Raw genomic sequence first — 9,008 nt, 5'->3', positions numbered from 1 at the left:
CAGCCAGACAAGGCATGCTAGAGAATAATGAGCTGCAGCCCATAGTAACAGCCTCTGTGCTGCGGTTTTGTGGAGGTGTTAGAATCAGTTGTTAACTTTTTTTATAAATAGGATTTTAATTGGGTTAAATTTTTAACGAGCTAGAAATTTGCCTGGCTGATGTTTATTGGAATGCCTTGTAAGATGGGATTTTCAAATAAGAAGGCGGTGGATTTATCGCCACAATTAATGATCTGCACAGCACACAGTTATTGACCTGACGTGACTTGGTTTGATTAATGTTATGTAGCTTTTATTAGCCCATTTGATAGACTGTTTTTGGACTTTTTTAGCATGCACTGGGCACTTGCTTAAAAAAATTTTATGTAATGTTAAACTGATGGGAGCAGTTATAGTGAACTGTTAGTGTAATGCCTGTCACTGCTCTCTGCTATCCTAATGTGAAGACAGCAGTGGAAACCAGATGGAAGGCCATGCATTGATTGAGTCAAAGAGAGCCTATAAGGGGGCCAAATTGAGTTGACATGTTGATGTGGTAGTCATTATCGTGTGTGACGGCACACATGATAGTGTGTGCCGTCACACCATCACAGCATTGGGCCTGAGGCCACGTGACGTGTGGAGGGAAGAGGGCCTCCTTGCTCCGGCCGCCTGGCCTTGTTTGAAGACCATAGATGCGGAAACTAATAAGAGCTATCACGTCACACTGTGTTTTCAGTCCGGGATGTGCCACCAAGCCAGCCATGGAGGTTTGTCTTAACAGCATTCACTTCTCCTCCTGGTCAGTCTTATTGCTTTCACTCTGTTCAGTTGAAATTGGGTGAGAAATTGAGCTCAATGACACATTTCAACACCACGGCTCTATTCCACAGTTGCAAGGACAGTGCTGGAAGGTTCTCTAAAAAACATGTTTACAATGCTATCCAAGCGTTATGTTGCAGCAATTAAACCAGCAGCTTGTGTACATAGTCTCTTATCTTTCCCTGCCCATGTGTGGTCTGTGGCTGCTCCTCTGCTTCAGCCTTAGGCACATGTGTGGGGCCTCTACCACCACATCTGACCAATGAGAGAGAGCCTCAATTATACACAATGTACTGATCCTCATCAGTCATCCTTTTTCTTACCAGTTACATATGAGGATCATGTTTTTGAGTATTTTACACCTCGTATGTTCCAACCACTATAACTTAAAGAATAAAGAAAAGAAACATCAATCAGGATACAACAGTGTAGTATCGCAAATGTTTGTATGATTGACTATTTTATAGTAATTAGGTATATCCTGGGGCGGCACTGTGGTGCAGTGGTTAGCACTGTTGCCTCACAGCAAGAAGGTTGTGGGTTCAAAACCCGGTTTCCCCGGCCTTTCTGTTTGCATGTTCTCCCCGTGTCTGCATGGGTTCTACCTGGGTGTTCCGGCTTCCTCCCACCATCAGGTTGATTGGTGACCCTAAATTGTCCTTAGGTGTGAGTGTGAGCGTGAGTGGTTGTTTGTCTATGTGTGGCCCTGTCAGCTGGGATTGGCTCCAGCCCCCCGCCACCCTGTATGCAGGATAAGTGGTTGACGATGGATGGAGGTATTGCCTGGTAGCTTGTGCTACAAGTTTGGACTTTTCCAAATGGCAGAATACAGGCAAGACAAGACCATCTCGTTAAACATACAGTAAGGGCTTTCCCTCCCTGTGTGAGCCCCACTGTGTTTTATGTCTGGAACACTGCAGTTTTCTCTGCACATTGTACCGCTTCAGTATGGAAGCACCTTGACTCTGTCTAGTCCATGTAGAAGCAAGCTGAGCTCATCAGGACCGACTATATGTTTAAGTGCACTGTTTATGTCAGGCCACTGTGTGTCGAGACCTGCTGGGTTGACCCCAGCCCCTCGTTTTGGCTGTGACATGCTGGCTCTGGCCCAGCGGAGGCAGTCTTCCTATGTGCTGCTGCCGCTGCTGAGTTTTGTAATTAAAGGCAGAGGTAAGTCCAGGGGAGAAAGCCGGGCTCTGATTGCTTTTCATGGCCGCGAGGAGAGAGCTGCAGCATGTCCTGAGGGACTGAGGCGCTGCTGAGCTCTTTGCTGCCTCCACCCCCCGATGATGGGAGTTGTTCCAGGAGGAAGACACACATTTGTAGTCGCACTCCACTGGCATACTCATACACACACACACGTAAACATACACACACATACACACGTAAACACACACACACACACACACACACACACACACACACACACACACACACACACACACAATTACAAAGTGGCTGAGTGGGACAAAAATTACATCAGTAGCTGACAGGCAAACTGTGCAAATCTACTTTAAAGAATGTCCCCGTTTTAAAGAATATGTGTCAGTACGAGGCGTGAGACGCTGAGGCAAAACTGTTACAGCGGAGTCATGTAATGAATTAAAAACAGCGTAATCAGAATGACATTAAGCATCTCTCCTTCAATTGGCTGCATTGACAGAGCAGTTGATGTGTGATTGGGCTGAGTGTAGATGTGAGCAGAGGCTCTTGGACCAGCGCTCTGCAGGGGGAGCTGCCTCCCTCCCTTCCTCCCTCCCTTCATAGCAGCAGCCAAACTGACGAGGGCTGCTCTGCACTCTGAGGGCCTGGCAAACATGGACATGCTCACATATAGGATCTGGGTGGGCCCCAGCCCTTTTAGGGGGGGGAAATGGCCTCAGTGCTCTCCCCTGCTCAGTTCTCTGCATTCATTCATGACCATGGCTGGTTAAAGTACACTGAGGGTTTAAACCAACACATGCCTTACAAGTCCTATCAAGGAGATTCCCGTGGAAGGCAGAGGCAAGAGCACTTTGAGGACAGGAGGTTTAAAAAGAGAAAGAGAGGAAACCTGTTGGATGCTATTTGAATGCCAAGTCCAGCTACATTTTTGAACCATGTTCATGAATTAGTTCTGCCAGGGTAATTAAAGCAATGCATCAGGATTTTTGCTATTAACAAATAAAAGTCCAATTAAACAGGGGTCTATTAAACCACTTTCCATGTTGATCTCACTATGTAGGCTGGTGGCCACTGGGACCGTGAGCATGCGGGCTTGACGTTCATAGCTCATTTCCTGCTTCCACATCAGACCCTTATATTGCAGATGGATAGATAATGTGAAATTTCCCTTGCTCTGCTCACACACTCTCCCGGGGCCCTCTTGTATTTCAACTCATGGGATTCTCGAAACAGATAGTTAGACGGGATGCTGGGAAATTTGAGAAGGAGCCGAAAGAGGTGGGGACTTTAATGCAGTAGACACAGGTGCATTGACATAGTGTGAAAGCGACATATTCACGACATGACTCGAGAGAGAGGAAGCTATGTGACGGGGCTGGATTTTAATTGGTTTCACAAACCATGTATTGTTTCCTTTGTAATGACACACACAGTGGCAATAACAGCACTGGTTTTTGTGATATAATAACACTAATAGATTCATTGGCCCTTGTCTAATTTAAACTTTTTTTCTGAAACGTGTTTCTCATGGTGGAGCCGGAGGAGCTGCATAATGTTACGCTAGATGTGTATACTGTCAGGGTCTTGAATGCTGGAATAATAAGCCACCTTCATTAGCCTTATCTTTGATTTGGTGGATGGAAAAGGGGGTTGATGTTGAGAAAGGGAGCAAAGCATAGGGTAGGATGTACTGTGAGAGAGGAGAAAACACAGGAGCTGCAGAGGAGGGGGGGGGGGGGGGACATGGTGAGAAGATTAGAGGAAGAGCTGGACAGACGGAGGGAGAGGGGACAGAAAAAAGGGAGAGACATAGTTACTGCTGGTGGTGGGGGTTCCGGCTGCGTCCTCCCAGCACAGCCAGTTGGAACGAACAAACGGTCGTGAGACAGACAGTGTTGTTTCTAATGGGAGGGAAGCTCGCCGTGCCCTGGATGTTTCCCTGCACCTTTCATTTTCTAAATGCTGTTTTGTCTGTTCACCACTTAACAAGCCACCAGTGCCTCAGAAAAGAAACAAGGTTTATTTGCTGCTGTACATAATTACCAGCCATTCATGGCAGGCTTGTTTGCTACCCTAAACGATGTTGTGAATTTATGTACAAATAAGAGACAGGTTCTGTTTTGCTGTAAATCTTTCCGCAGCGAACCAGTTTGAGTGTTTGAAATTCACAGCATTGCTAGTGTTTGGCCGGAGATTTGTTGTAATTCATTTCACTTTAATTGTGCTGCTGTTTGTGGAGACCAAGCTATTTGTGCTCTAATCAAACATTAGTGATAATTGAATCGAATAGCTATTTTATCATATGTTTGCGGTTGATGCAGAGAGCAGAATGACAAAAGCCTGTTGAGCAGAAGCAATAGTCTTCCTGTCAGATGCAGTCAGCTGACGAATGGCGCTTTTCTTTCCATTTACTATAGCATGCCAGAGGCAAGACATAATCCGTGCGCGACACATCTGAGCAGAAGTCAAATGAGAAATGTTTTTGAATATCTTAACACAGAATGTGAATTGAACTGCATACATGAATTTCAAGTTGGATTTGACCCTGATCTGTTGGATGATGTTGCTGATGATACAACAGCATGACTGCTATTCTACTATGGGTAATAATTATAATCATTCACAGCTAGTGGTCCTTGTTACAGGAGTGGGGCACAATGGAAATAATAATTAGGACTTCTCATTTCAGATGCATTGCAGAAGAGTGTATGAAGTGTGTACTGTGGCTCTTTGACTTCTAGGATGTACAGCTGTGTGTATCCTATTTGCTTGTTTCCCTGTGTGTGTTAGCAACCAGCACGCCCCAGTAAACATTTCTGCTGGCTCTGGGTTTTCTGCAGCTTTGTGACTCCTGTTATTCTCTTAGTGCGCACACATAAATGCATTCACACACACACACACGCAAATATGTTTTACATTATGACAGTGACCCAGCCTTTGCTGTCATAAAGAAGAAGCTAATTGTAGCATAAAGAGACATGAAGGGCCAGGATGACAGTTTCGCCTTTATTCTGGGCTCGCCCCTGACAGCAACACTCAGTGACGAACTGAAGCTCTGTCATGCGCAAATACACATTTTTCAACTCACTATCTCTCAGCACTCCTCTAACCCATTTCCCCAAGTCATCATTCAGCGACACTGTCAGAATGCAGACCACATATATCACAGTTGAGCCAGTAAAATGCTGTCCAGAGGGAGTCGAATATGCACCTCAGCGTAGCCGTCGCTGATAAGAGAGCTAATTCATCATTCAGTCACACAGAGCCTCAGAGATTCTTTGTAATATCTTGTATACTGTTAGTTGTTCCAGGCTTTCTGTGTATTACCAGAGTTGGTAGTTAGAGTATTTTGCTTCATTTCTGAATGAAGTACAACATTTTTCAATTTATGTATGTAATATTGTAATGTTTTTCATTTCAAATTGTTGCATGTTTTGTTGAGGCAGAGAAAAGCAATGGTCTACAGTACCACAACATTAAAGGTATTCCAACTATTTTGGTTTAGGCTGGGTATTGAAACTTTAAACGTTTTTATTGCTGACTCAGCTGTCAAGTATCGAAGGCTGGCGCTGAATGCTTGGTCAGATCCGTGGTGTTGTGCACTTTATATCTTGTTTGGTGTCTTTGTGTCAAGACAAGGGCTGAAATGATTAGTCACTTAATCAATCGCCAGTCGACAGAAAAATAATCTTTTTCTCAAACAAAATTGCCAAATATTCCACAATTTCAGCACCAAAAATGTGAGTATCTGCTGCTTTTTTAAAAATATAATGTTATATTAAACAAAGGTTCTTAAAGGTTTTGAAATGACAAGCAATCTGAAGACATCCCCTTGAACTTGGTGATATTTTGATGAGCATTTTCACATTTTCTGACATTTTATAGACAACATAATGAATTGATTATTTGAGAAAGTAATGAGCAGATTAATTAACTGTAGTCCTAGTTTAGACAAACATAAACACAGCTGAATTCAAGTAGCTTTTTAGAAAACCCTTTTTATCTTCCTCAAAGTAAGGTATTGAACATATAAAAATCATAAATATAAATAAGGTCTGAATAATTGGTATTGGTACCAAACCTCAGGTCCAAACATTGCTTTACATGTGGCCCTATAAATACGCAGCAGAAAGTACATCCACAGTGTCCAGTAGTGTCACTCCCAGTGTGAGTCTTTCTTTTGTCGTCTCTGTGACTGCTATGATACAGCGATGTGTTTGCCACTATGGGCTAAATACTTTGGAAGCATCACAACACCAGGTATTTTCCTTTTATATTCAAATGACGCTGTGTATAACCTACTCCTTTGAAATCTGTCTCTGAGGTGTGTATATGTGCTTGTGTATGAGCACGCCTTTTTGCCTTTTGTGTGCACTATTTGGGATTTGCTTATGGTTTATTTATGCAGGCAATTCTATTGAGAGAAACTCTTTGTCAGGGGACAGCTAGTGTAGAGTCTGCATGCATGCTTTATAGCCATATGATCTAATAGGTTTAAAACTCACTATCAAAGATGTATGCTGCTGCAGTGTTTTGGCTCCAGTGATGAGGCCTCTGGAGAGGTGGGGTAAGGTATCCATGCATAGTGTATATGTTATGGTACGCGTGTGTGTGTGTATGAATGATCTATTTTAGGGGCAGTCATTGCTTATAGAAGCCCTCTGTGCTGACCTTCTAATATACAGTCTATGGTGCTGACTCTTAATCCCGCGGGGGACCGAGTCTGCCCGGATTTAGTAACCTGACAGAAAATTAGCAACAAACACCCGTCTGTCTGTCTCTCTCTTATAAATCTGCCTACAGCTACTGAGACTCCACAGTGAATGCGGTGACAGCCTGCCAAGCAGTTGAAAATATGAATGTGTACGTACGCATGTGCACATGCTTATTTGGCCCCCTGAGCTTTTATGTGGGCCTGGAAGTTTGTTTTTGTGTGTGTGTATGCGCGAGTCACTCCGCATTCACGTAATAATAAAATTATTTAGGTTTTTTTTTCATCTTACACTCTACTGTATAAAAATGATAACGAGCAAACACTGTTATTTGGATAACACAGAGTTGCTACAGGGAATGCATATTCAGAGGACAAAGGCTCCATTGTGGAGAGAAAAGTAAAACATTTTGTAACAATTTACACTTTGACTTCATCTCTGGGGGCTTTAGGAAATGTTAATTTAAGTTCCCATTATGAAATGTATTTAAATCAGACTAAGAATTAATTTCATTATTCTTAGAGGCAGCTGGGGCTCCTGTATCCGTCGAGACGGTTTGCTGCTCCCTCCTGAGACCTGTGGGTTTTCCCATCACTTTTAAAATCAATTACCTTTCTACCTCCCTCGCCTCTCCAACTCTCTCTAAGTACTCTCCTCATATTCTTCATTAGAAAACCCACCACTTCACCTATGGCTCACTATGAACACCTCAACTGGAGCTCTGTGTATTTTTAAGTGTTAGTGGCACATTTGAGTGCCTCTCTCTGATTTATTAATATGTCTTACGTATAGCCGTTGGCCTGCACATATTATTGTCAGACGGCTTTTTCACAATATCAAGACAATGTCGCTGCCTCACATATAAATAGGAAGACAATCTGTGGCTAGTTAGACCTGTTAGCCCTATGTCACACTAAAGCCACAACAAAGACACTGCTATACTGCTGCTGAGGAGCGGCTGCAGCCCTTGGGAGGGATCATGTTCATTCTCCCTTGTGCGCCATCTCACTGCACTAACTGAGGGGAATAAGCATGGATGGGCTTGACGGCTGCTTCCTATTTTAGTCATCGGCAGGTAGGCGGATGAGTTGAACTGCGGAGGATCTCTGTGCAGCGAAGTCTTCGTCTAATTAGTTTGTCTAATTATGTCTTTGTGCTGGAAATTTCTCAAATTAGTGGTATCGTGCAGAATGTGAGCATGCTCATTATGGTTGTCATGAGAATTGTTGCGGTGGTTGGAGAAGAGAAGAGAAAGGGAGAGGGAGAGAAGGAGTGTCATTGGAACCAAAAGCTCTCCACGGTCCAAATCCCTTTATCAAATACAAGTATCTTGTAATGGGAGATGTAGTGCTCAGCTTCGTCCCAGGAATTCACAGGGAAAATGTTACATTTGCCTGTGAAACACTCAACATACCACCTCCCCTTCCTTCCTGTGCAGGAGGGTGCACCTATTTGTGGCAGACCACAAAAAGGTCCCCTTTGATTTTTCCTGCTTGTACGTCAGATGTAAGAGTGTCACAGTATCAGGGACGAAGCCTCCCCTCCCCTTCTCCTTCTCCTCCCCCTCACTATCACCCACGACTCTGAGATTCTTCTCCTGGCCGCCAAGTGAGGACAAGCCTCCTGGATCTCTTGCTAGCGACCCAACCGCAACCCCTTCACCCTCTGTCATTTCCTTCTTCCTTCTCTTCTTCGTTTCCCTCACTGCTTCCCTACCATTCCTCTCTCTGTCTTTCTCTCTCCCTTTACTTCCCCCCACTCCTGGGCCTACAGTAATTGGTATTCCGAGTGGCAGCTGGGATCCATACAAACACAACAGACAGAGGGAGAGAGCGACCGAGGCAGAGTGTGTGTGTGTGAGAGAGAGGAGGAGAGAGAGAGACATGGAGGCAGAGAGAGAGAGAAAGCCAGCAAGTCAATACGCTGGTTCATTAGAGCACTGAGTCACAGTGGCCGCTGCCTCGTTTGTTTGTGTTTGTCCAATACTCTGTCTTAAGCAGAGCCCATCGCCTCTGTCCGCTCACACTGGCAAACCTGACAGCAACACACCCCAGGCTGCCTAGCCGCCTGTGATATGGGCTTTTCTGTGCCTGTGAGTGTTTGGACATACCGGCTTATGAAATAATTACCAAATCAATAGCTTTGAATTAATCAAAGCAATGCCTTTTTCTCATGATTCTCACCAAGTGCAAGTTCATGCCCAGAATGGGGCCAGTATGGATCGCATAATATATATTTGCTCACCTGTATGTTATTCCACAATCATGCTGTGATTGAGTTATATTTTCCATGACTAATTATATGACAGTAATATGAGATATTTCTGACTGG

This window comes from Micropterus dolomieu, linkage group LG19 (genome assembly GCF_021292245.1).
Source record: "Micropterus dolomieu isolate WLL.071019.BEF.003 ecotype Adirondacks linkage group LG19, ASM2129224v1, whole genome shotgun sequence".
NCBI classification, from domain to species: domain Eukaryota; kingdom Metazoa; phylum Chordata; class Actinopteri; order Centrarchiformes; family Centrarchidae; genus Micropterus; species Micropterus dolomieu.
The sequence above is the reverse complement of the archived record's forward strand: the minus strand, read 5'-3'. Positions refer to the sequence as shown.